At 44.3% G+C, this 27420-nt stretch overlaps 1 protein-coding gene across 6 annotated transcripts in view; it reads left to right on the top strand.

Annotated features, from left to right (window-relative positions):
- PPP6R2 (protein phosphatase 6 regulatory subunit 2) overlaps window positions 1-27420 on the top strand; it is a 136260-nt gene that overhangs the window by 2428 nt on the left and 106412 nt on the right. For 5 of the 6 annotated variants that reach the window (XM_072596443.1, XM_072596444.1, XM_072596442.1 and 2 more), the window contains one exon: window positions 26387-26500. The gene's annotated coding sequence lies outside the window, so the exon portion shown is untranslated. Of the gene's footprint in view, window positions 1-12801; window positions 12985-26386; window positions 26501-27420 lie in introns of all 6 variants that reach the window. The other variant, XM_072596447.1, reaches the window with a different exon arrangement.

Below are 27420 nucleotides of genomic sequence, written 5' to 3'. Positions count from 1 at the left end.
TTTTATGAGATTCTTAATGTGGTATGAGAATAGCTTTTGCCTAATCCTTTTTTTTTAATCTATTGAAATGTTCACTGTTTCATGTTTATAGTGCCCTAGTGATGTAGGATAGTAATTATTATATCACAAATGGAGAAACTAAGGTGCAGAGTAGCTATTGCCCAAGATCACATAGGTTATTAAGAGTGGGACCACCATTAATCATAGGACCACCAACCCACATCTTCTGGCTCCACAGTTTTTTTCTCCTGTATTCATTCTGCCTTTCATTCACAAGTGTGATTGTCATCTTGTGAAGATTTATACCTAGAGAGAAATGACCAAAATTTTTGATCTGCTTGCCAGCATACATTATGAAGACTTACTGAATTAAGGAATGTTGAGGAGGATGAGGGTGAAACCATTTTTTTCTCCCTATTTATTGCCATGGACTTAGGCCTGAGGTGAAATCCAAATAGTATTGATTCTGAAAAGTCTCCCCCTGCCCCCCAAAAAAGGCATCTGGGAAGCACCACCACAGTATGAATCTTGAGGGCCTGGCTGGCTTGGTCTTTGTCATCTTCCTTTATATTGTCACACTTCTGTGTCCGGAAAGGAATGTATATCGACTGGGAAAAGAACGGAGTATCCATTAGCTCTCATTACCCTGGCCTGCTTTGGATGAATTTATGTTGAAGTGAATGCTCTGAAGACTGAAGAGTCTTTGGCTGAGATGTTGAATTGCCTGGTTCATACATTAGTTCTGTTTTCTCACCAAACAGAACTGAATTCTGTCTTCTGTAGACAATCTTGCCCCCAAGCAGAAACTTTGGTAAAAATGTTCACTTGGAATGGGCAGCTGTGTTCTGAGAAGCGTTCTCTATTTCAAAAAACAAGGTGCTACATTTCAGATTGACATTGTGAAAGTGGTTTTTTGTGGTAACACTGTACAAGCCTTTACCTTGTCAGGATACAGAAGGCTCCAGTGCTCATTTTTCCCATAGCCATCTGCGGAGTGTGAGGGGGTGCTCGTTCAGGCTTGACTGTCCTGGGATAGTCTTGGCTGTGCCAGCCTCATGTGCCGAGGGCCTTCTGACTCTCCAGAGGACTTTGAACTGATCCTACAATTGGAAAGGACCTTCTGGAGGCCAACCAAGTGAGGTGTTCAGGCCCATGTGGGGCTAGCCCATAACTAAAAAGATATCCCCACTGAAATATACCTGACAGGTGCTCCTCCAGCTGCTGTTGAGGCTGCTCTGGTCCTTAGGAAGCATTTTCCAGTATTCCCAGACACCTGGCTCTGTCTCCCAGAGCCAAACAGAACAAGTCCAACTCTTCTTTTGCATAGCAGAACATGATTTTCCTGTCTCATTTCCTGTGCTCCAGAGTCTTCTCACATCTAAGCTAAACATCCTCAAACCATTTCTCAGATGACATGGACTTGAGAGCCTTCACTGCCCTGGTTAGCCTCCTTGCAAATCTTCATGCTTATCAGTGTTCTGCCAGAGACAACACAGGGTAGGACAGCAGGACTCTTATCTCTGTATTCCAGCCTCTTTTCATGCAGCCCAAGATCATATTATTAGTCATTTTGGCTCTTGACTCAGCCTGCAGGCCACTGACATGCCAGTGCTGTTTTCAGAGAAGCTGTGCCTACCTAGGCCTCTGCTGTCTTCGATTGGAGAAGTTGATTTTTTTGAGCCTAGCTGTAAGATTCTACGTTTATCCCTATTGAATTATATCTAATTCAATTTGGTCCTGAGATTTAGCCTTGCCAGGAACTTATTAGTGATCTTTCCCAGCTTTGAGCCATTTCCCAATTTGGTAAGTACATCATCTAAGTCTTTGTCCAAGTCAGGAATAAAAAGGGGAGACATAAGAGGACCACGGAAAGACCCCTGAGGCACTAGCCTCCAAGTTGATGTTGAACTCTCTCTTTTTTTTTATCAATTGCAATATTAAAAAATTAATTTGTTAATTAAATTTTAGTTTTCAACATTCACTTCCATAAGATTTTGAGATGTAAATTTCCTCCTCATTTCTTCCCTTTCTCCTCCCCAAGGAGGAGATATAGGCATACAGGCTCTACTTATGCATTCATATTAAACATATTTTCACATTAGTCATGTTGTAAAGAAGAACTAGAACCAATGGGAGAAACCATGAGGAAGAAGAAACAATAGAAAAAGAGAGCTAATAGTCTGCTTCAATCTGCATTCAGACTCCATAGTTCCTTCTCTGGATGTGGATGGCATTTTCCATGGTGAGTCTTTTGGAATTGTCTTAGATCCTTGCATTGCTGAGAAGAACTAAGTCTATCAAACTTAGACATCATACAGTGTGGCTGTTGCTGTGTACAATGTTTTCCTGGTTCTGCTCATTTCACTCAGCATGAGTTCATGTAAGGTTTTTCTGAAGTCCATGAAGTTCATCATTTCTTATAACACGATAGTATTCCATTACATTCATATAGCACAACTTGTCTGGGCATTCTTCCATTGATGGGCATCCCCTTAATTTCCAATTCTTGACCACTACAAAAAGAGTTGCTATGAATATTTTGGGTCCTTGTGGTCCATGTGGATCCTTGCAATTTATTTTTAAAAAAGGTGAATGCTACAACATTCTAAAGAGTAAGCTTGGCTCCAAAGAAGAGATGTGAGAAGATGCTTCTCTTTGATTCTTTTTGGAGATGGGAAAGGGTTCCACGGATGTAACATCTAGCTTCTCTCTGAGTCATGCCATCCAGCCAAATCTGAATCCCTTTAATTGTGTTATCATCCACTCTGTACCTCTTCAACTTGTCTATAAGAATGTCATGAGAGGCTTTGCCAAATTCTCTGCTATAATCTAGGTAAGCACAATTTGGAGCATCCCCTGATCTCATAGTTTAAAAGGGCAGTGAGGCCAGTCTGGCATGACCTGTTTGATGAAGCCAGCTCAGCTTGTTGGGATCACTGCTTCCTTTTCTAAATGTTCACTGAGTTCTCTTCTTTCTGGCCCAGACCTATGATTTTTTTTTCAGTTATTAGTGAGTTCTCAGTGAGCAGACTCCCTCTATGATGAAAGCTGGCAACTTTCCTGAAACTTAGTCTTGGAGTAGCCTGGGGGCATTGAGAGATTGTGCATATTGCTCTGGTCACACAGACCATGTGTGTCCCAGGCAGGATTTTAACCCACATCTTCTGTCTTGTTCTCTATCCAAGGGGACATACCGCTTCTCTGGCCATCTCTAATGATCCTTTCTAGCATTCTGCCAGATGTTCCAATCAAGCACCCTGGCCTGTCATTTAATGATTCTAATCTCTGCCTTCTGGACTTGGGATTTGCTGTTATCCACTCCCAAGTTACTCTCCTGTTCGTCATAGTCTTTCTTTTTTTTTTTTTTTTTATTTTTTATTTTATTTTTTTTTTTTAATTTAGCTTTTAACATTCATTTTCACAAAATTTTGGGTTACAAATTTTCTCCCCTTTTCTCCCCTCCCCCCCCAAACGCCAAGCATTCTAATTGCCCCTCTGACCAATCTGCTCTCTCTTCTATCATCCCTCTCTGCCCTTGTCTCTGTCTTCTCTTTTGTCCTGTAGGGCCAGATAGCTTTCTATACCCCTTTACCTGTATTTCTTATTTCCTAGTGGTAAGAACATTACAGTTGATCCTAACACTTTGAGTTCCAACTTCTTTAGCTCCCTCCCTCTCCACCCCTTCCCTTTGGAAGGCAAGCAATTCAATATAGGCCAAATCTGTGTAGTTTTGCAAATGACTTCCATAATAGTTGTGTTGTATAGGACTAACTATATTTCCCTCCATCCTATCCTGTCCCCCATTACTTCTATTCTCTTTTGATCCTATCCCTCCCCATGAGTGTTGACCTCAAATTGCACTCTCCTCCCCATGCCCTCGCTTCTATCATCCCCCCCCACTCTGCTTATCCCCTTATCCTCCACTTTCCTGTATTGTAAGATAGGTTTTCATACCAAAATGAGTAGGCATTTTATTCTTTCCTTTAGTGGAATGTGATGAGAGTAGACTTCATGTTTTTCTCTCACCTCCCCTCTTTATCCCTCCACTAATGAGTCTTTTGCTTGCCTCTTTTATGAGAGATAATTTGCCCCATTCAATTCTCCCTTTCTCCTCCCAATATCTTTCTCTCTCACTGCTTGATTTCATTTTTTTTAAGATATGATCCCATCCTCTTCAATTCACTCTGTGCACTCTGTCTCTATGTGTGTGTGCGTGTGTGCATGTGTGTGTGTGTAATCCCACCCAGTACCCAGATACTGAAATGTTTCAAGAGTTACAAATATTGTCTTTCCATGTAGGAATGTAAACAGTTCAACTTTAGTAAGTCCCTTATGACTTCTCTTTGCTGTTCACCTTTTCATGGTTCTCTTCATTCTTGTGTTTGGAAGTCAAATTTTCTTTTCAGCTCTGGTCTTTTCATCAAGAATGCTTGAAAATCCTCTATTTCATTGAAAGACCAATTTTTCCCCTGAAGTATTATACTCAGTTTTGCTGGGTAGGTGATTCTTGGTTTTAGTCCTAGTTCCTTTGACTTCTGGAATATCCTATTCCATGCCCTTCGATCCCTTAATGTAGAAGCTGCTAGATCTTGTGTTATCCTGATTGTATTTCCACAATACTTGAATTGTTTCTTTCTAGCTGCTTGCAATATTTTCTCTTTCACCTGGGAGTTCTGGAATTTGGCCACAATGTTCCTAGGAGTTTCTCTTTTTGGATCTCTTTCATGCGGTGTTCTGTGGATTCCTTGAATATTTATTTTGCCCTCTGGTTCTAGAATCTCAGGGCAGTTTTCATTGATAATTTCATGAAAGATGATGTCTAGGCTCTTCTTTTGATCATGGCTTTCAGGTAGTCCCATAATTTTTAAATTGTCTCTCCTGGATCTATTTTCCAGGTCAGTTGTTTTTCCAATGAGATATTTCACATTATCTTCCATTTTTCTATTCTTCTCTCTTTGTTCTGTGATTTCTTGGCTTCTCATAAAGTCATTAGCCTCCATCTGTGCCATTCTAATTTTGAAAGAACTATTTTCTTCAGTGAGCTTTTGAATCTCCTTTTCCATTTGGCTAATTCTGCTTTTGAAAGAATTCTTCTCCTCATTGGCTTTTTGAACCTCTTTTGCCAATTGAGTTAGGCTAGTTTTCAAGGTGTTATTTTCTTCAACATTTTTTTGGGTCTCCTTTAGCAGGGAGCTGATTTGCTGTTCATGCTTTGACTTCATGTCTCTCATTTCTCTTCTCAGCTTTTCCTCCACCTCTCTAACTTGATTTTCAAAATTCTTTTTGAGCTCTTCCATGGCCTGAGCCCATTGAGTGGGCTGAGACACAGAAGCCTTGATTTCTGTGTCTTTGCCTGATGGTAAGCATTGTTCTTCCTCATCAGAAAGAAAGGGAGGAAATGCCTGTTCACCAAGAAAGTAACCTTCTATAGTCTTATTTCTTTTCCCTTTTCTGGGCATTTTCCCAGCCAGTGACTTGACCTCTGAATATTTTCCTCACACCCACCTCACCTCCTGATCCTCCCAGCCAGTGTTTGGGGTCTGAGATTCAAATGCTGCTTCCAGCCTCAGGGCTTTGGGCGGGGGCAGGGCTGCTATTCAGTGTGAGATTAATTCAGATGCTCAGGTGAGGGCAGGGCTGCCTCTCAGGCTCAGTTCCCTCAGGGAGTTTATGCACAGACCTTCAACAATGGATCCAGGCTCCTGCCTGCTTGGGGAGCCCTGGTCTGCCGCTGCCCCTCAGCTTCTGTCTCCCGAGGGGGCCCGAGCCATGGGGGCACCCCACTCCCCCCTCGACCCGCCAAAGGGACTCTCTCACCGACCCCCGTCACCTGTGGGTGGAGGGACTTGTGCGGCCGCTGGAGATCCCGTCCCTGAAGCCCGCTCGGATCTGTTCCTCTCGGTGCCGCGGCCACGGCAGGGCTGTACTCAGCTCCCAGTCCCGGCGCCCAGTCCACAGCACGAAGGACCTTTTACGAGAGGTTTGCAGGTCTCTCCGGAACAGAAATCTCCCTCGCTCCAATGTTCTGTGGCCTCTGGGTGCAGAATTCGCCGTGAGTTACTTCTTTGTAGTTGTTCTATGGGTTGTGGGTTCGGAGCTATGTGTATGTGCGTCTTTCTACTACGCCATCTTGGCTCCACCCCCTCGTCATAGTCTTTCAGACATCATTGATGGTGGCTCAGCAGTCCCATCCATCACTTCTTTCAATGTCCGAGGAGGTGGTCTATCTGGGCCAGTGGCAAGCCAGCTCTTCTCTTTGTTGTCTCTTTACTTCTTTTGAGAATGAAATCCCCATTAGCCATTTTGATTCACACATTTCAGTGCTGAGGTCATTTTCTTTCTCAGAGAAACTAGAAGCAGAATGAGTCTTCTAGGCACCTCAAGCAGAACCCTTACCCTTTCACCCAGTGTAACTTTCTAGAGAATCCCGTTTTGTCGTCCTTAGCCTTGCTTTCCATTCTGACAGTTTTTACAGGATTACTCAAGGCCCTTTCACTCATCCTTTTCTTGTCTGCCCTTGCTCCTATCTTCTTTCTGTGTCCTTAAAAGTTATCTAACTTGGTTGATGAATTTCCTGTGCACTTCCCTGTGCCTCCTAAGACACCTGAGACTTTTGCTCCATATTCAAATGTTTCTCTTCATGACTTCAGTTTCATCCTCTAGAGCTTCCCATGTCTCCTGGGCTGACTTGTCCATGGCATCCAGCTGTCATTCCTTTGAACTCTTTGTATCGATCCTGCCAAACCTAGAGTATGCGTCAGACCGTGATCTGCTTTCTTCTCTGTCCCAAGTCTCAGTGGAAGTACCCATGTTTCCCACCTCAGCAACTGGGAATCTGGTCTAGAATTCTTCTTTTGTGGATCCTTCACCTTTGCAGGATGCCATTACTACAAAGGCACCTGTTAGTCAAGAGGTGTTTGATAGGCATGAACTACAGACAGGCACTGTGGTAGGGGCTGGGGATGCAGAGAGGGGAGGAAACAGTGTCTGCCAAGCAGGAGTTTACGTTCCGCAAGGAATCAGCATATATGTGTGTTAGGAGATGCAGAATAAGTGCATGGTGGTTCCACATGGGAGGCCCTGATGGTTGGGGTGGAATCAGGAAAGGACTCAAGGCAGAGGAAAGGAAGTAGAAGGGGACAGGTCATTTAGCAAAGACAGCAAAAGACCATTTGGCCTGAAACAGGGAGGGTGTGACAGGGAGGTAGGTTGGAGAAGCTTGGGAAGGCTATAAATGCCAAGCAGAGGAATTTGTATGTAATTGTCATGGTAAATTTTACTAGAGCTACTGAAATTTTGGTAGGAGAGTGAACAATGCTGAGAATTACGATTCTTGCTTAAGAAATGAACTAGTCAGAGGGTTCTAGATAACTCTGGTGCCTTATGCCCATGTGCCGTGAATGCTTTCCTTAGGAAGTAAGACATAGGGCTTGGAAAACACCCCACAAACGATGTATTTATCTCTCTTTTCCTGGTGTAGGGGACATCATGGGCTGCCATGCCTCGGGCCAGACTTGTGACCCATTTTCTGAATCCCTCCCCGACTTACTCTTTCTGTCCCGGTGTTCTACTTCGGCTGCAGGAGGGTGCTCCTCTTGGATCTGAAAGGCCTGAGTTCTAACCCAGAATTCCTGGCTGTATGAGCCTGGGCAAGTCAATGAATGTCTCTCAGCCTCAGCTTCCTCTGTAAAATGGGGACAGTAATAATAATAGTCCCTACCCCATCGGGTTGCATGCAGTCAAATGACAAATGCCATATAAATGCTAACTCTTCGCTGTTGTTGTCTTTCTTTTGCTTGGTTCTACATTTATTTTCAGTCAAGCACCATTCAGCCAAAATGCTTGCCATGTGTCATGGGGCAGCTCGGTTGCACAGTGGGTAGAGCACCATTTGTAGTTAGAAAGACCTGAGTTCAAGTTCAGCCTCAGACACTTCTAGCTGCGTGACCCTGGGCAAGTCACTTAATTCTGTTTACCTCAGTTTTCTCATTTGTAAAATGAGCTGGAGAAGGAAATGGCAAACCACTCCAGGATCTTTGCCAAGAAAACCCCAAATGGGATCATGAAGATTCAGACACGACTGAAAAGACTGAACAAGGATGTGTCAGGTACTGTGCTAAGCACTGGGAATACACAGGCAGAAACAATCCCTGCCTTCAGTGAGCTCCTATTCTAAGACTAGGTATATCTAAGATACACACAGAAGAGAAGAAAGGTAATGTGAGAAGGGGAGGCAACAGCAGCTATCTGGGGCAGTCTGGAAAAGTCTGAGTCTGGAAGGAATCCAGGATAGTTCCGAAGTGGAGGGGAGGGGAGGGGAGGGGGAAGAACATATCATGAATAGGGGACAGCTGTTGCAATGGCTCAGAGGTGGGAGGTGAAGTATTCTGGATGAGGAACAGTAGCTAGCCCAGTATAGGAGTAAAGTCTAAGAAGTTTTGGATGGGAGGAAGGGCCAGGTTATGAGAACTTAAAATGCCAGACAAAGGACTTGATGGTTGCTCCTGGAGGTATTAGGGAGTCACAGGAGCTCATTGAGGAAATTGTGGGGAGGAGTGCTATGGTCAGATCTACACTCCAGTATCTGACTGGAGATTAGATGATGGTAGAGAGAGACTCAAGGCAGCAGGGAAACCAGGTGAGTGACAGGGAGGTGAATGTGAGTTCGAAAGAGGGAATGGATTTGCAGAGATCTCAGGAGGTAGAGTTGACAGGCCTTGGCAGCAGATTGGCTGCATATAGGGATGAATGAGAGTGAGGACCCCAAGGCTGCCAACCTCAGGGACCAGGAGGATGGTCCCAACAGTAAATGGGAAGGTAGGCTGAAGATGGGGCTTGGAGAAAAGAGAGACTAGGCTTTGGTGGATCCTGTTGGGTTTGAGATGCTTAGGAGTGTCTCCAGTTCTTGATGTCCTCCAGTAAGGCATTTCATGGTATGTGACTGCTGCTTAGGAGAGAGACTAGGGATGGATAAATCAATCTGGGAAACATTTGCATGTAGGTGAGAACTGAGCCCCTGGGAGCTGAGGAGATCACAAAGTTCGAGGGTCTAGAGGGTCTAGAACACAGAGAAGGGGCTGTAGGACAGTGCCTGTGGGGCCTTTGGGGGATGTTTGAATTAGCGGGTGAAGGATGAGAAGGAGGGGAACCAGGAGAGAGCTGAGTCATGAAAGCCCAGAGGGAGGAGAGCAGAACCCTAGAAGAAGGACAATAATGGTCTCTCCTATTGCAGAGAGGTCAGGAAGCAGCAAGATTGGGAAAGTGCTCTTGGACTGGCCATTAGAGCTCATTGAAGGCTTTGGAGAGTGCATTTTGAGCTGGAAGCTTTATTGCAGAGGGTTGGAAGACAGCGAAAGGAGCTGAGGATACTTACATTTCTTCAGAAGATTAGCCACAAAGATGAGGAGGAAATAAAGGATGATCGTTGCAGGGGCTGGCCTAACTGTGCCTCCTCCAGTTTGTACTTGTGAAGTTGATTTTCTGAACCCATAATCTGAGTAAGGCTTTCTCTTTATTCCAGTGGAACTTCGTCGTCTTTGATTCAGCTTAAGTTTAGCCTGTCTTTCTGGATCTTTTTAGATAGACTCTGATTCTGTCCCTCCCAGCTCTGTGTCATCTGCAGATTTGATGGGCATGAATGCCATGCCTTTTTTAAAAGGCATTAATAAAATATTTATCACCTTTGGGCTACACACAGATCACTGGGGTACTTCCCTGGAGGTCTCTTGCTGCGTTGTCTCTTCTAGTTTATGAGTTGTACCCATGTGAGGCACCAGAAATGACTGGTTGACATCCATTTTCCTTGGCTAAGGAAGCTCTTTGTGGCATCTTAGATGCGTCTCATTCCCTGCCGTCCACTAGGAAATTCAGACTGCCAGAATCACTCAGCTTTGGAGTTCTACCCCAGGACCAAACTATCCAGATTTGTGAAAGACTGACTGAAAACTGAGGTCCAGTCAGCCTCACACCATGCTTCATGTCCTTTCTATGTCTAGGCATTTGCCAGGAATCCCCAGACTATGGGACATCTGGTTATCTGTCTTACCCACCTCCACCCCAAGCTTTCCAGAGCAAGAAATCAATACTAACATTGCTATGGGGAAGGATGTGGCAGATGATGCCTTCATAGTGCTGCTATACCTCCTTCCTGGCCACCACCTCCTCCTGTTAGAATGTAGGCTCTGAGGGTAGGAACAGTTTCACTTCTGTATCCCCAGTGCCTGAGACAAAATAACTGCCATCTGCACATCCATCTGTCCATCCATCCATCCATCAAACCGTCCATCTATCCATTCATCTTTCACATCCATCCATCTGCACATCTATCTCTCCATCCATTCATTCCCCATTCTCAAACTGCTGCCTTTATTACCCCTGAACAGAGAGTCACCAGCCATTACTGCTCTTCAGTTCTTCCTTTGACCCTCACTGGCTGCTCTTTCATCTGAGAGCCCTAGTGGTGGACAGCAGCTGCTTCCTCCTCAGAGCACCCAGTGCCCTTTCCAAGAAGGGCCTCCAGTTTGGTTTTTGCTCCGCACCACGTAGACTTGGCTTGCTTCTCTCTTTCTTCTCTGTGTGCCATTTTTCCACTTTGCAGTTTTTTTATTTTTCTCCTCCGTCTCAGATCTTTTTATTCTCCATTGAAGTCCTACTTCCTTCTTAGAAGGGAACAACCACAGCAATGCAGTAAGCATTATTATGCTTACAGTGTTCCAGGTACTGTCCTAAGCATTTTTCTTTTTTAACTTTTAATGTTTTATTTTTCCTAATTACATATAAAAACAATTTTTAACCTTTTTTTCTAAATAATTTTGAGTTTCAAATTCTCTTCCACTATCCCTGTCTTCCCTCATTGACAAAGCAAACAGTTTGGTAAAGGTTATACATGTGTAGTCATGCAAAACATATTTCCATATTAGTTATGTTGTGAAAGAAAAAACCCTTAAGAAAAATAAAGTTAAAAAAAGCCTGCTTCAATCTGCATTCAGATTCTATCTGTTCTTTGTGTGGAGAGGTGATGAGCATCTTTCATCACGAATCCTTTGGCATGGTCTTAGATCACTGTATTGCTGAGAATAACTGAGTCATTCACAGTTCTTCATCATGCGATATTGCTGTTACTTTGTACAGTGTTCTGGTTCTGCTCCCTTTACTTTGCATCGGTTCATGTAAGCTTTTCCAGGTTTTTCTGAAACCATGCTGCTCATCATTTCTTCTCTCTCAATAGTATTCCATCTCAATCATATACCACAACTTGTTCAACCATTCCCTGGTTGATGGATACATTGTGCCAGGTATTTGTCAAGTAATTTCTCATTTGATCCTCACAGCCATCGTGGGAGAGAATTGCTGATATAAACCCTATTTTTCAGTTGAGGAAACTGAGGCAGGGGTGAAGTGACTATCTCAGAAATGCTTCATCATCCCTGAATACTGTGAATGTGGAGAGAATTCCTAGTGTCTCTTCACCTTACCCTTGGGACCTCGATGGTGGCCATTTGGCTGTGACAGAAATACAAATATGGGAGATGTTGGGGAGAGCATGCAGTGCAAATCATTTCAAAATTACCAGTGCTCTCTATGCAGACAGAGGTTCTTTGCTGTGGTTTTTTGAACAGTTTCACTTGTAAGGACCTTGCATGACCTTTGAAGCCTTTTCTTCACTTGGTTGCCACACTTTGTTTCCTTTCCCTTTTCTCACTGTGCTCTTGTTTCACCAGTTTGTTTTAATTACATTTTCTTAATTAATATTGCCTTGCCTTATACTTTCTCCTTTTTTTCCCCCATGAACCTTTTCTTCAGATCCTTACTGGTGTATCCTTTTCTTTAGTCAGATTATACCTGTATTCTCTGGTGCTCCTAACCAGTTTCCTTCAGCTCATTCTCAGTTTCTCCTAAGTTTCTCCCTTTCCCAAATTCACTTCCTGGCTTTCTTCAGAAGTCCAGACTTTTCAAGAGTCACTTTCACAATCTTTCTCCTTTTTAAAAAATAGATATCTTTTGTTTGACATCACTCGAATTTCTCCCAGCATCCCTTCTCTTCTCTCAGAGAGGCAGTCCTTGTAGCAAAAGATTTTTTAAGAGAAAAATGAAAAGTCAGCAACCACAATCAATATCTGTAAAAAAAATCTGACATGTGTAATATTCCATACTTGTGGACCTCCCACCTCTGAATGAGAGCAGAAAGAGATGTCTTTTCCTGTCTCTTCTTTGGGGCCAGCTTGTTCTTTGTAATTGGGCAACATTCATTTTTGATTCCCACCGTTAGAGTCATTGTTTCTCCTTCCTCGCTGCTTTGCATTCATCACAGTCACAGTTTCTTATAGCATAGGTTAGCATTCCATGACTTTGATAGGCCACGGTGTGTTTAGTCAGAGACAGTTGGGTGACACAGTGGAGAGAGTTGCCAGACCTGGTGTCAGGAAGACCTGAGTTCAAATCCAGCTTCACACTCTTATTAGCTGTGTGATTCTGGGCAAGTCACATTACCACTCTGCAGATAGTTGATGGCCCACTTGCACATTATAGGATCATGAAGTTAAGAGATCATGAAGTCTGGGCCTAGGGACATTGAGTAATTAGCCCTCAGTTCTCTAGGTTTAGAGTATATGTAGAGGGGAGGTGTTCTCAGTGCCAAAAAACCTGGGGATTTAAGTCAGTTGCTAGCTTCATCTAAGTTGGCAGCATTAATGCTATCATGTCAGAATAATATTTGGAATGTTGTAGTTTAGAGTGAACTAAGGCTGGTGCCAAAAGCTCAGGCTAACCAAAAGGTGGGTTTGTTTTTCCCCCTTTACACAGGGAAGAGAAAAGCATCAAAGAAGGAATAGGGAGGCTGTCTGAGGAGGGAACTATAATGACAGCCAGTAACAGGAAAAAGGCTCAGCTGTCAATTCTTTTCCTCATCTGTTTTCTCCACCAAGGAGAATATCTTTGGACTGAAAAGGACAGAACAGATATAACAACAGCAAATTGCTGTCCAAGGTAAGGCGGTAATAGGAGCTCCTGGCTGCTGTTGATGTGTTCAGTCACCTGTCCCAGAAGCGTGACCTGCTTGATGCCGCATGACTTTCTTGGTGCTGAAAGAGCCTTTGGAAGTGAGTGGAGCCTGTCAGGGCTCGTCGGGAGACTGTGCAGAATGGAAGACCTCTCATGGCAGGGTTGGAGGAGGAAGGCGGGTGTTACCTCAAGGTCGTTGAGCTTGATTTGGCTCTTGACAGCATTTAGAACTTATTTAAGAGATGGTTGCTGAGCCTCTAGAAAAGAAAGCAGTGATTGCCACCAGACAGCCTGGCTTCACCAAGAACAACTTCTGCCAGACTAACCTGGTTTCTTTTTGTGACAGGGTTAGTCAGCTGATAGTTCAAGGGATACTGTCAGTCTGGTTTTCCTGTTTTTTTAGTGGAGTGTTTGATAAAATCTGTCATGCTGTTGTAGCATGGTAGATAATGAACAATAACTGAGGAAACAACCCGAGCTCTACAGTTGATTAGCAAAACAGGCATAATTAGCGAGTCAGTGAACTGAAGACCCGTGACCCACTTAACACACTGACTGGCACAATCATTCACAGTTTTTTTGTCATTTTGATCCTCACAGCAACCCTGGGAGGTGGGTACCATTATTATTTTTATCTTTACAGATTAGGAAACTGAGGTAAACAGAAATTTAAAATCACACAGCTAATAAATTTCTGAGACTGGAATATAACTTGGGTTTTTCTGCATGGATAATATAGCAAGATTGATTTGAAACTCGTGAATGACTGGGTCCACAAATCATGAATTTTAGATGTCCACTTTGAAGAATGTCTCCAATGGAGGATGCCCCAGGGATTTGCACGTAGCCCTGGACATTTTACATTTTACGAAGGTGTGATGACATTCATGTCACTTTCGCAGATTACACAGACTTGGAAAGAGTAACTGCCTTGATAAGTCTGCCATCATACCTTTATAAATGTACTGATACCAGTGCTGAGTAGCCGCAGGCCAAACACAGGTCTCTGGAGTGTCTCCACTAGTATTTCAGAAGAGTCATGTTAGCTTAGACTATTGGGCTAAATTGAACGAAATAGAATTTAATAGACTATGTAAAGTATTTCACTTCAGAAATTCAACCTCACAAAGACAAGGTCAGGGAGGGATGATTAGATAGCAGTTCATTTGAGAAATATCATGGGGTTTTAGGGCAGTATGATATGAGCTAATGTGCTTTTGGTTACATTGGAATTAGAAGCTGAGGGCCCTGCTTTATGGGCACTGGGATTTTGGAATGACATCGCCCCCTACCCAACCCCTGCCCCCCACCCTGAGATTTTCCAGAGAGGATCTATCAAGATGATGGAGAGTCTGAAGTTCAGATCATGTGATGAACAGTCAAAGGAATGGGGCATGTGTAACCTGAAGAATAGAGGATGTCGGAGGCACATTAGAGCATGTGTTCAAGTATTTGAAGAAAGCAGAGCAAATATGTTCGGTTTGAAGCCTGACCTTAGAACCAGGAGCAGGGGCTGGATTGAGGCAGATTGAGTTTGGAGGTTAAGAAAGACTTCCTTAGCAAGCTTTCCAGAGGAGAACAAGCTGCTGGGGAAGTAGTTGGTTCCCCACCCTGGAGGTCTTCAAGTGGACCTTAGACCACCAATTGTAAGGGGGCTGTCCCTGGGATTCAGTTATGAATGGGATTGGCTGCACCCCTGATTCCAAGTCATTCTCCGTGAACACAGCATCGATCAATTTCTTGTGCAAAAAAGGATTTGAAGGTGAATTTTGATGAAGAAGAAATTAAGAAAGTGGGTTGTGTCAGGTAGGTCTGGATAAGGTGTTCAAGTGAGAGGCTTAGGAGGCCCAAGGACATCAGGAAGTTGACCTAGGTTACTTAATTTTAAACTTGCTAACTGCCAATGAGAGAGCTAATCAAATAAACAGACAAAACAAGGGGCAGAATCTGATATTCCCCTCCAGCCCTTAAAAAACAACTTTTGAGCGCATTGTCCCCTTCTAGGCTGACCTTTACCACCTTTGGCCGTCTTTTCCAGAGTCTGTAAATTTTTAAAATTATAAACTTAATAGCCAGTAACAAAAATAATCAAACTTGTGATACAAGAGGCAGACCTTTTCCTTAAATCTCACCTTTAACAATTAAATTCTATTTAGCAGGTATTTATGCCACATCTACTGCATACATTACAAGAGTGATAGTAGTGCTAGGCCCTGGGTACAAAAAGAACCTGGAAATAGCTCTCTCCATCCTTGGAGCTTACAGATTCTCCTTGGAGAATATGATCTTTGGATAGATCAATTAATAACAATGTAATTTAAGGGAAGAAAACTAGTCACTAGGAAAGGCTTTTTATCATAGGTGTTAGTGGATGAGCTAACGAGGATTCTAATAGGGAAAGTGAGGGAGTGTATGACAGCCTGTGCTAAGACTTTGAGGCCAGAGAGAATGGTGAGCTCAGCAAACTGTCAGGACAAAAAGCATTGGAGAAGAAGGGGATAGGAGCCAGGCCTAGGTTGCCCTAGGCTACTTGGCCCAGGCCACCATCTGAAGGACTTGAAATGCCAAGGTAGGGAATTGGGTTCTTCCTTAGGGCAATAGAGAGTCCCCAAAGAAAATTGTAGTAATGGTTGTATGGAGAATGAACAGGAGAGGGGAGAGCCTGCAATCAGGGGAAACAATTAGGAGGCATTTGAGAAGTCAATGAGAGATGGTGAGGGGCTTAGCTGTGTGGATGGAGAGGAGAATGGACCCTAGAGATTTAGTCAGTTCAGTTTGGCTCAATACACATTCAAGGGCCCAAGGGCCAGGGACTGTCCTGGCATGGTGACTCCAGGGAGTTTTCACTTCCTTGGGAGCAAATGTCTTAGGGAGATAGATAATTTAATGATGCAAATCCAGTAGACTTGACTACTTGTTGGCCAATGGATTTGGGGAGATTTGGGGCATGTGGCTAAGCTTATGAACCTAGTGGGGACTTTGGAAGAAGTTGGGCTTTAAGGGAGAAGCTGGAGCAGAAGCTGACAGGCCTAGTGGGTAGGATGATAAGATGGCAGGATGGGGAAGCTGCCGCTTTGGTTGGGTGTCCCCTTCCGGGCCTGCCTGAGGTTTCTTTTTATGCTTTTTAGTGAGGCACAGTGTTAGCTGGAGCTGTGCAAAGTAACCCAGAGAAGTACCTCATCCCCCACACACCTGGCACAAAGGAGGCTCATTCATTCCCAGAACCCTTTGCTTCACATAGGTCATGTGCCTACAAGAGTAGATGTAACAGCAAAATTGAGAGGTTGATATTTGGGAGCTTGCCATCCCTATTGCCCTGTCCCCAAGAACATGTGAACTCTTCATTCAGCTTGTTTCTAAGAAATAGTCTAAACAGATTCATTCCTAGAGCCATCTCTGAGTCCAGAGGTACCTCCCTAGGCAGAAGACCTGGGTTTTAGTACTAACTGTGCTACTTCTTAGTTCTATGACTGGCAGCTATGGGATGCCAGAGTGCCTGGAGGGAGAGGGAAGTCTGGAGATGGAGACCTGAGTTCACATTCAGCCTCAGATACTCACTAGTTGGGTAACCCTGGGCAAGTCACATCACCTTCATTTCCTCATCTGTAAAACAGATGATAATAGTACCAACTTCCCAGAGTGGTTGTGAAGATCCAGTGGGATCATATTTGTGAAGTGTTTGTAAACCTTAAAGGACCATATAATTATTAGCTATTATTATTATTTATTCTGTGACTGTGCTCAAGTCAGATAGCCTCTCTGAACCTCAGTCTCCTCCTCAGTGAGGAGGAGGAAGGTAATTATACTTATCCTTTACCTCCAAGCAGCGTTGTGAACAAAGTCTTTTGTAAACCCCAAAGCACTGTGTAAATGCCCTTTCTTATTTTCATTTTCATTATCATTCTACCTTATGAGAGATAGACATTGGATATAATTATCCCATTACCCTAGGGTGTCTTTCAAGGCAAAAAATGGAATCTTATCCTTGTAATTGGTTTTTCTTGACTCTGTGAGCACTGTGAGTTTTTGATTCTTATTGGAGTTTGGGGTAATAGAGTGGCACCATTTAACCATTCTGTCTATTGGACATTAAAAAGGATTTGAAATCCCATTTGAGCATTTTGTCTGTTATTGCTGACTAAAATCCTTTTTGTTAAATGAAAGTTTTGGTAAAATTCTTCCTGGATTATTTCTTTTCCTCAAAGTACTTAGAACTTTGTTTTGGGAGCTCTTTGATGTTAATTACTGCCCTTTCCTTTCTCATTTTCCTGACTGTGAGCAAGAGTTGATCTTCAAACAGATAAGGAGCTTTCGAAGAGCAAATACATTTTCCACCCAGGCCTGACCAGATAAAAGCAGCCTTTTTCAGGATGATCTTCCATGGGTGTGCAAGCTGGGGGTCTTGGAGCCCCTTGGGGGCTTGTCTTGGAATACACGTGCAATGATTGTTTTAAAATTGATTGATTTGAGGAGAGTGTGGCTTTAGAACCACAGAGACAGGAAATCTGGATTTCACTTCTTGCCTTTTCATTTCTGCAGTTCAGCAAGCACTTCTTAAGGGCCTACTGTGTGTCAGACAGTGGCTAGCACAGTGGATGCAGAAACAAAACTGCTTCTGTCCACAAGGAACTCCTATTCTAGGGGATGTGGGGGGAGGGGGCAATCTGTGTGGAAAAATTAAATACACAAAATCTCCAAAGTAACTTCAGGGGAGTTGGGCCCTCACAGCGGGGGATGGTGCAGGTGGGCTTCCTCTGGGGTTGGTGCTTGAAGGAAGCTGGGCATTCTTCGAGGCAGACTGGAGGGCGACCCTCGAATCAAGGGTCCTGACAAATCAGAAATGGATTGGAGATAGATCGATGTGGAAGGTGGAGCAGGCAGACCTCATCTCCTAGTGAGAGAGGGGCCTCACTTGGGAAAGACTGTGGGATGGCAGAGACCTCGAGTGCAGTGTTTTGGGACCTTGTCTTTTCTCTTACTCGAGGTGTTTGCTCTGCATCTCAGGTATTCTACTTGTTGCCTGTGTTCTAGTAGTCCTCAGGTGAGCAATGCCTTCTTGTTTAATCTGTGTGCTTTCTGTGTCTCAATTCATTTTGCACATAACATTTGATGAGATCAATGACAACATTTGTCACAGACAGTTACTTTTATAGGATCAGAAGAAACCATTTGCCTCATTTTTCAGGCAGGGGTATACATAATGATTTTAAATAAATGGATAACATTTCCCATTTTAGACCCCAGGGTAGGAGATTGCATGTGCTTTCCAGAGTCAGGGGAACTTTCGAAAGATTGGCTAAGAGAAACCTGATGGAATGAAAGAGCTAAAGGATCTAGGTGTGAATCTCCTCTCTGACCCTGACTAACTGGGCTACTGGGGAGAATCTTAGCTTTCTTAACTGTAAAATAAGCATTGTAGTATTTGCACGGGACCAAAAAGATACTTCCCCAGATTGTTTAGAAGAAATTGCTTTGCAAACCTTCAAGTATGGCATAAATATAGGCTCTTGTCAGCTTTAGTGCTCCTCTTAACCATTTCCAAGTTATCCATTCTGAATGCTTGACAAGTCAACAAGTCAAGTCAAACAGCATTTATTAAATACTTACTATGTGACAAGCCCTGTGTCAGCTCTAAGGATACAAAGGCAAAGCACAAGCAACCCTTGCTCTCCAGATACTCAAAGTCCAGTTGCTCCAGATGGCATCCTGCTCCTTCCTTCCTGAGTGGGCAGCTTTAGATCTTCAGCTCTAGTGCTCCCCAGAAGGGAGGGAGCCTGTTCCCTCCCCCAGCCAGTGACATATAACCCAAGAGCAGCTGGTGCTCCCTGCCCTCTTGGCACCACTGTCCAGGCACCCTGGTAACCTCGGCTCCACCCCCATTGGTGAGCTTCTGCTGGGTCTTCCATTTTGGGAAGGGATTCAGGGCAGCCTGGCCTCTCCTGACCTCCTGGACTTGGAAATCATGCCTTCCTCCGTTAGGAGGGTGTTCCCTGCTTGAGAACAAGAAGTGGATTTCTTTTTGCTTATATTTATATCCCTGGTATGTAGGATAGTGCCTGGCACACAGTAAGGGCCTAATACATGCATGTTTCATTCATTCCTTCAGAATGGGAACAAATTATGTAGGCAAATAATAATGCTACTAGAAATATGAAGTGCCACTCAGAATGCTGTGTTTTATACTGTCACATGAGACATGCCTGGCATGTGTGGACTATATTTGTTACAGATGGAGCTGTTTGGGATGTGGGATTATATATATATTTTTCACATTTATTTATTTATTTCTCCCCTCTTTGTGTTTTTTTTTTTTAATTAATGTATTTAACTTTTAACATCCATTTTCACAAAATTTTGGGTTCCAAATTTTCTCCCCATTTGTCCCCTCCCTCTACCCCAAAACACCGAGCATTCTAATTGCCCCTATCACCAATCTGCCCTCTCTTCTATCAAGCCTCCCTTCCCTTGTCCCCATCTTCTCTTTTGTCCTATAGGGCCAGATAACTTTCTATACCCCTTTACCTGTATTTCTTATTTCCCAGTAGCAAGAACAGTACTCGACAGTTGTTCCTAAAACTTTTGAGTTCCAACTTCTCTTCATCCCTCCCTCCCCACCTATTCCCTTTGGAAGGCAAGCAATTCAATATAGGCCATATCTGTGTAGTTTTGCAAATGACTTCCATAATAGTCATGTTGTGTAAGACTAACTATATTTCCCTCCATCTTATCCTGCCCCCTATTGCTTCTATTCTCTCTTTTGGTCCTGTCCCTCCCCAAGAGTGTTGACTTCAGATTGCTCCCTCCTCCCATTGCCCTCCCTTCCATCATCCCCCCCCACCCTGCTTATCCCCTTATCCCCCACTTTCCTGTATTGTAAGATAGATTTTCATACCAAAATGAGTCTGCATTTTATTCCTTCCTTTAGTGGAATGTGATGAGAGTAAACTTCATGTTTTTCTCTCACCTCCCTTCTTTTTCCCTCCACTAAAAAGTCTTTTGCTTGCCTCTTTTATGAGATATAATTTGCCCCATTCCATTTCTCCCTTTCTCCTCCCAATATATCTCTCTCACCGCTTAATTTCATTTTTTTAAGATATGATCCCATCCTATTCAATTCACTCTGTGCTCTCTGTCTCTCTCTGTGTGTATGTGTGTGTGTGTGTGTGTGTGTGTGTGTGTGTGTGTGTGTGTGTGTGTGTAATCCCACTCACTACCCAGATACTGAAAAGTTTCAAGAGTTACAAATATTGTCTTTCCATGTAGGAATGTGAACAGTTCAACTTTAGTAAAGTCCCTTATGACTTCTCTTTGCTGTTTACCTTTTCATGCTTCTCTTCATTCTTGTGTTTGAAAGTCAAATTTTCTTTTCAGCTCTGGTCTTTTCATCAAGAATGCTTGAAAGTCCTCTATTTCATTGAATGACCATTTTTTCCCTGAAGTATTTTACTCAGTTTTGCTGGGTAGGTGATTCTTGGTTTTAGTTCTAGTTCCTTTGACTTCTGGAATATCATATTCCACACCCTTCTATCCCTTAATGTAGAAGCTGCTAGATCTTGTGTTATCCTGATTGTATTTCCACAATACTTGAATTGTTTCTTTCTAGCTGCTTGCAATATTTTGTCCTTGACCAGGGAACTCTGGAATTTGGCCACAGTGTTCCTAGGAGTTTCTCTTTTTGGATCTCTTTCAGGTGGTGATTGGTGGATTCCTTGAATACTTATTTTGCCCTCTGGTTCTAGAATCTCAGGGAAGTTTTCCTTGATAATTTCATGAAAGATGATGTCTAGGCTCCTTTTTTGATCATGGCTTTCAGGTAGTCCCATAATTTTTAAATTGTCTCTCCTGGATCTATTTTCCAGGTCAGTTGTTTTTCCAATGAAATATTTCACATTATCTTCCATTTTTTCATTCTTTTGGTTTTGTTTTGTGATTTCTTGGTTTCTCATAAAGTCATTAGCCTCCATCTGTTCCATTCTAATTTTGAAAGAACTATTTTCTTGTGAGCTTTTGGACCTCCTTTTCTATTTGGTTAATTCTGCTTTTTAAAGCATTCCTCTCCTCATTGGCTTTTTGAACCTCTTTTGCCAATTGAGTTAGCCTATTTTTCAAGGTGTTATTTTCTTCAGCATTTTTTTGGGTCTCCTTTATCAAGGTGTTGACCTGCTTTTCATGCTTTTCTTTCATCTCTCTCATTTCTATTCCCAGTTTTTCCTCCACCTCTCTTACTTGATTTTCAAAATCCTTTTTGAGCTCTTCCATGGCCTGAGCCCATGGTATATTTATTTTGGATGTGTGGGATACAGAAGCCTTGACTTCTGTATCTTTCCCTGATGGTAAGCATTGTTGTTCTTCCTCATCAGAAAGGAAAGGAGGAATTATCTGTTCACCAAGAAAGTAACCTTCTATAGTCTTATTCTTTTTCCCTTTTCTGGGCATTTTCCCAGCCAGTGACTTGACTTCTGAGTTTTTTTTCCACCCCCACTATACCTCCAGATCCGCCCAGCCAGCGCTTGGGGTCTGAGATTCAAATGCTGCTTCCCAGCCTCAGGGCTTTGGGCAGGGGTGGGGCTGCTATTCAGCGTGAGATTAAGTTCAGGTGCTCAGGTTCCCTCAGGGGGTTTTTGCGGACACCTTCAACAATATATCTGGGCTCCTGCCTGCTTGGGGAGCCCCTGTCTGCCACTGCCCTGCTGCTGCCTCCCGAGGGGGCCTGAGTTATGGGGACACCCCACTCCCCTCTCGACCAGCCAAAGAGACCCTCTCACCGACCCCTGTCACCTGTGGGTGGAGGGACCTGTGCTGCTGCTGGAGATTCTGTCCCTGAAGCCCGCTGGGATCTGCTCCTCTCTGTGCCACGCAGCCAAGGCAGGGCTGTGGGATTATATTTTTAAAGGTTTATTTGCATCTTCTCACTTCATTTCTCATTTTGGGACTATTAGAAAATTCCATTTTCTGTTGTAGTCTTCCTGCATCTCCACGTAGAGCTTTTTCCTTTGCTAAGGGGACCATCTGAATGTGACTGAAATTTCAGACCCTTGCTCTTGAATTGACTCGACCTCTGCCTCAGCCTGACCTTTTTGGGGGTTAACTTCATCTTAAGAGATGAAATTGGGGTCATGTAGTTCAGTAGCAGCTTCAAGTAAAAAGCAGAATGGGCAGTAAATGGAATAACACTTCTAAATACAGTGTCTGCTTCCAGCTATCTTTAGTCCTCCATCTTCCATTGGTCAGAGGAGAAATGGAAAATAGGGTTGGCAGAGAGGACGTTTGGGAGCAGTGGAGTTAGTAGCCTTGGGCAGTGCTCGAGGGAAAACAGGTTTGGCTGTGACTGGATTCGCTTTCCTAGGGCAGGGTGGTCTATGTTATGCCCTTAGGTTCTGGGGCACTCTGGGAGGCTGAGCTGCTTGTTCCTTCCCCACACTCTTACCCACTAGTTAGTAACCTTCCAGTTTCATTTCAAGTCATTAACACCAGCTAGCTTGAACAGAGGAATATTTACTCTGAAGATAATAGAAGTCCAAACATGTTCCTTCCACATCTGGGGGCTCCCTCTCCCCTGTACCCTCTAAGTCCCTGGGGAGAGTGGGTTCAGGCTTAGAGCTTTCCTGCTCTCACTGGTTGGCTTCTGGCCAGCCCAGGCCTGGGCCCTTTTCCCTCATTTTGGATGGCTCAGTCTCTGGATAGTTCTCATTCCAGAATAAACACTGATGAAGCACCTACTAAATGTCAGGCCCTGTGTTAAACTCTGGGAATACACAAAGAGGCAAAAGACTGTCCCTGAGCTTACTCTACACGTTTTCCTCATTCTCTATCCAGCATGTACTTTGTAGTCGTTTCACAGATATTTGAAAGATCAGATGGAATTGAGCTGTTATAACCCTGCCTGAACAAACCTTACAAAGCTGCCTTGAAAAGTACGAATTTCTGTGGGTGAAGGTCTTAAGTTAATTATCAGTTAACTTTTCCTTGCAGGGCAGCTTCTGGAGGACAGCTAGGGGATGCTAGAAGTCAAAGAGTGTTGGGCCTAGAGCCAAGGAAGACCTGAGTTCAAATCCAGCCTCAGACACTAGCTGGGTAACCCTGGGCAAGTCACTTCACCTCCATTTGCCTGAGTTTGCTCATCTATAAATGGGGATAATAATACCACCTACTTCCTAGGGTGGTTGTGAGGATCCAGTGGAGGGTCTGCTGCCTCAATTCTCTCCCCACTCCAGTCTATCCTGCATTCAGCCACTGCAGTGGCTTAAGTACAGGCCTGATCATGTCACCTTCCCCTCCCCCCCAAACTCCAGTGGCTCCCTGTCACCTCTAGGATCAAATCTAAAATGCTCTGTTTGGCATTCAAGGCCCTTTCTACCCTACCCTGCTCCTGCCTTTCCAGTTTTCTTACATGTCACTCTTCCATTCAAGGTCATTGGTCTGGCTGTCCCATGAATAAAATACTCCGTCTCAGCTTTTTTTGGGGCGTCTTGGTTCTTTTGTAGCTTTGTGTCTTTTGCATGCCTGTAACTTGACTGGGTTCCTGCCTCAGTTAACCAGGTCTATGATAGTGAGGCATAGACAAAGATCACATTAGTTGAATTCATAATTGGAATATACTAGTATTCTAGCAATACCTACTCATTTAGCAGACAGCCAATATTGTGGATAGATGTGCCCCATTCCTGTGGAGCCTGGAAGTGGGGGGAGGGCACAGCCAGGAAAAGCCCAGCTCTAGCCAGCACTCCTCTTTGATCTGTGTTGCCTGAAGAGGTGGGGGTCTGGAGGGGTTTTAGACTGAGGTAGACAGAAGGTAGTCAGGAGGCCTTGCCACAAGAGGAGGGAGGTAGGTAAGTAGAGAGAACATTTATTAATAGGTGTTGGGGTAGCAGGTGTTGGGGAGTGCAGATAAAGGCAAACAGTGCATCTTCTGCCCTCATGGAGCATCCACACTAATGGGGAAGAAGACAACACCTAAAGGGGACATCATGGAGGCAGCCCAGGTGTGCTGTGGAGGCCTGGGTCTTAGTCACGTGGGTCAGCCCTGAGCCGACCTGGCCAAATCCAGGGAGGTTCCAGGTGCAGAGCCTGATTTTGGGTAGGGAAGAGGGAGGTGGTGAGCTGATATTCAGCAGCTCAATGAAGATAGACATCGATTGGTAGAATTTTTTCTGAGTCACGGGCTTCCTCCATTGGTCCTTTTCTAACTATTTTTGCCTTCTTGGGGAATGGAACCTACCCAGACCTACACCACATCCTTGCCAACAGCATCTTTATGCCATTGTATGTAACATGATGCAGCCTTATACAGGCCATGCCCTTTTCTCTTGCCCTTCAGGTGATCTGTATTTTTGACTCATATTGACTGTATTTTTGAATCTCAGAGTTTAAAGGGAGCTCAGAGGCCATGTGGTCCAACCTGTAAGCCCACAAAACTCCCCTCTACCACCTGCCTGACAGTGGTTGGGCCACTCTCAGTGACCTTTGCAAGATGGTGGAGTGTGAGAGAAGTGCTACAGGATTGGGAAAGAGCAAATGACCTGCTCTTCTAAAAAGGGAAAGCCAAAGAAATAGGCCAGTGAGTTAGACTTTCATTTCTTGACACATTCTAGGATGTCTTACTAAAGGAATGACTAATTAACCCCTAAATCATAAAGTGGTTCTCATAGCCTGTGTGGCCTCATCCAGAATAGGACTGATCCGACAGAGTAACCCAGCTTGTAGCAGAGCTAAAGCATTCCTCAAGGCTCATGTCCTCTCCCTGTAGAAGGGATAGAGAGAGGGAGAGAGAGATGGCGAAGAGAGAGAAAGAGGGAGAGAGAGTGAGCAAGAGAGAGAGATAGATATGGAGGGATAGGTTCGGTTTGGTTAGGGTCTGGGAGGTTTAAAGCAGGTCAGTAGTGGCTGGACTTTCAGCACAAACATTCATGACTCTCTGCCACTGGGCATTAGCCAAGGCTCTGTCCTAGGCCCCATCAATGACTTGGCCAAAGGTCTAAAGGGAAGCTGGGAGGGAGAGCTGAGACACTGGATAACTGAATCAGGGTCCATAGTATCCCCTTGGCAGCTGAGCTGGACTGAATTGAACAGATGTAAGTGGAGCAGCCCCTGGCCAGTTGGAGTCAGGGAGTTCAGTCTGAGGTATGGGGGGGTGGGGGGAGAATCTTGGACTGCCCCAAAAGGGAAAGGGAGGTGATAGTAGTAAGCAGTTATTAAGTACCTACTGTATGCCAGGCACTGTGCTAAGAACCTCAGATACAGACATGAAAAGAGTCCCTGTTTGCAGGGATCTTACAATGTAATACGGGAAGAAGAACCTGAAAGGGGGATAAGGTGGGGTGGTAAAGTCAGCCAGAGATGGCCCAGAGAAGGGCAGCCAGGAGGGAGATGAGCCGCCTGAGCTGGGGGCTCTTAAATGGAGGCTGAGTCCTGGGGCAGAGGATGCTGAGGTCCTGGGCCTGGGGGAGAAGTCAGGCAGAAAACCCCAAGGTGGGGGTGCAGCCTGGTGAGAAATGAGGAAGCAACAGTCCCACTGTCCTCTGGGATTAGGCCACATCTGGAGTTTTGTGTTTAGTTTGTGGTGCCTCAGTGTCCAGGGAATGGCGCTCAGGGTGGGGAAGGGGACCTTGTATTCACACCATATTGTTCCTTCTAGTAGAAGGACTTAGTGATGATTAGACTGAAGAAGAGAAGGCACGACATATGGCAGCTGTCTTTAAGAGCTGTTTTATGTAAGAGGGGTTCGGTTTATCTTCCTCGCCCCAGGGACACCATAGGAGCAGTGAGGGGGAGATGTCGCAAGGTGGATTTAGGCTTGATAGAGGGGCGAACTGCTTCCTAACAATCAGAGTAGAAATATGCTATGGTGAGTCTTGGGGAAGGTATTCCTGATGAGATAATATACATAAAGGACTTTAGAAATCTGAAAGCATTAGGAAAATGTTGCTCAGCTCTCTATCTCTCTGTATGTCTCTGTCTCTGTGTCTGTCTCTGTTTCTCGTCCCCCTTTGTCTCTCTCTCTCTCTCTCTCTCTCTCTCTGTCTCTATCTCTCTCTCTCTCCCCCCTCTCCCTTGCCCTCCTCTTCCCTCTTTCTCTTGGATTCCCTTTCACTTCAGTTCTTGAAGCAAGAGCTGGATGACCACTTGTTAAAAACCTTGTCGATGCTTTTTTAGGTGCCAGTTGACCTGAGTGGTTGCTAACGTTCTTTCTGCCTCTGAAATCCTATGGTTTTATGAAGTGGTCATCCTTCCTTATTGAGAAGCCCTCACCTGTCCCAGATTTCGAGTTGCACAGTAGTTCTGTCCTTATTATTTCTGAAAAGTCCTGAAACTTCTGGGTATGGGGTGTATTTCATTAGTTAACAATTGCTTATGCCAAACTTAATTTTTTTTTCCTTTTGCTTTTTAGGCACCGAGACTGGAGAGAAATCTTTCACCAAGTGAATACCCTCACACAATCACCCAAATGTTCCTTTGCCTGAGGACAGGATTTCATCTTTGAAACGAAAAGTTTCTCCGGAAGGTATGAGAAGTCCCCTTGGCCTTTTATGCTGAGCTGAGTTGTTGTATGTGGCTCACTCTGCCAGCACATCAGGCACATGGCAGTCTACTGCCTGAGCCTGTGACATCTTGGAATATCAGAACTGGTATGGTGTCTTTTGGCTTTTGTTAGACTGCCCATCTTTGTGAGGCAGCAGGGTGTAGTGACGTGGCATTAGAAGATTTGCTTTGGAGCTCTGCCAGCTGGGTTACCCTGGGCATGGAGTCACTTCACTCTCTGAGTCCCAGCTTCCTTACACTGGCTCTGCCGCCCTCATGGCACTGCTTAGAGGAAAGCACTTGGTAGGCCTTGAAGTGCTTCAGAAGGAGGCATTAAGCTACTTACCTTGTTCACGTTGTTTCGTCCAAATTGTGTTTGGCCTTGTCTTTTAATTGTGGCAGCAGGCCTCAGACTTTATGTTCCTGAAAATAGTGCTTGAAATGGGAATCTGTCCATTGAATTTTGGCTTTTCCAAGGGAACAAAATGGTGAGGTTCATACTACTGTTCCAGAACCTTTTGATCAGTTTCTTTTAGAAGTGGCCATGTGTCATATTTTCTCAGCACTCAGTGATCTCTCTCCTGGTGGCTCAGCACAGAGCTATCCTAAAGGACATGTGGAGGCCAACTAAAGCAGGATTGTCCTGTTTAACAGTTAGTGCATTAGGTTGTCTTTCTTTGAGATCCCAGGAGCTAGCTTGTGGGGGCCACAGGAAGTAGCCAGCCTGGGTGATGGAGCTTATGTCCTCAGCCCTCGTGTTGGCATGGCTGTGGTTGGCCCTGGGCTGCAGGCTTTGCTCAGAATCGAATGGCTGTAGATACAGACCTGACTTCTGTCTAGTGTCCAGTTAGAGTCTTTCCTGAGGCATGGGCTCTCATTGCTTTTTGGTAGAGCTGAGAAACT

Source organism: Notamacropus eugenii, chromosome 3, assembly GCF_028372415.1.
Source record: "Notamacropus eugenii isolate mMacEug1 chromosome 3, mMacEug1.pri_v2, whole genome shotgun sequence".
Lineage (NCBI taxonomy): Eukaryota > Metazoa > Chordata > Mammalia > Diprotodontia > Macropodidae > Notamacropus > Notamacropus eugenii.
Note: the sequence above shows the minus strand (reverse complement) of the source record. Positions and strands in the feature narration are given on the sequence as shown.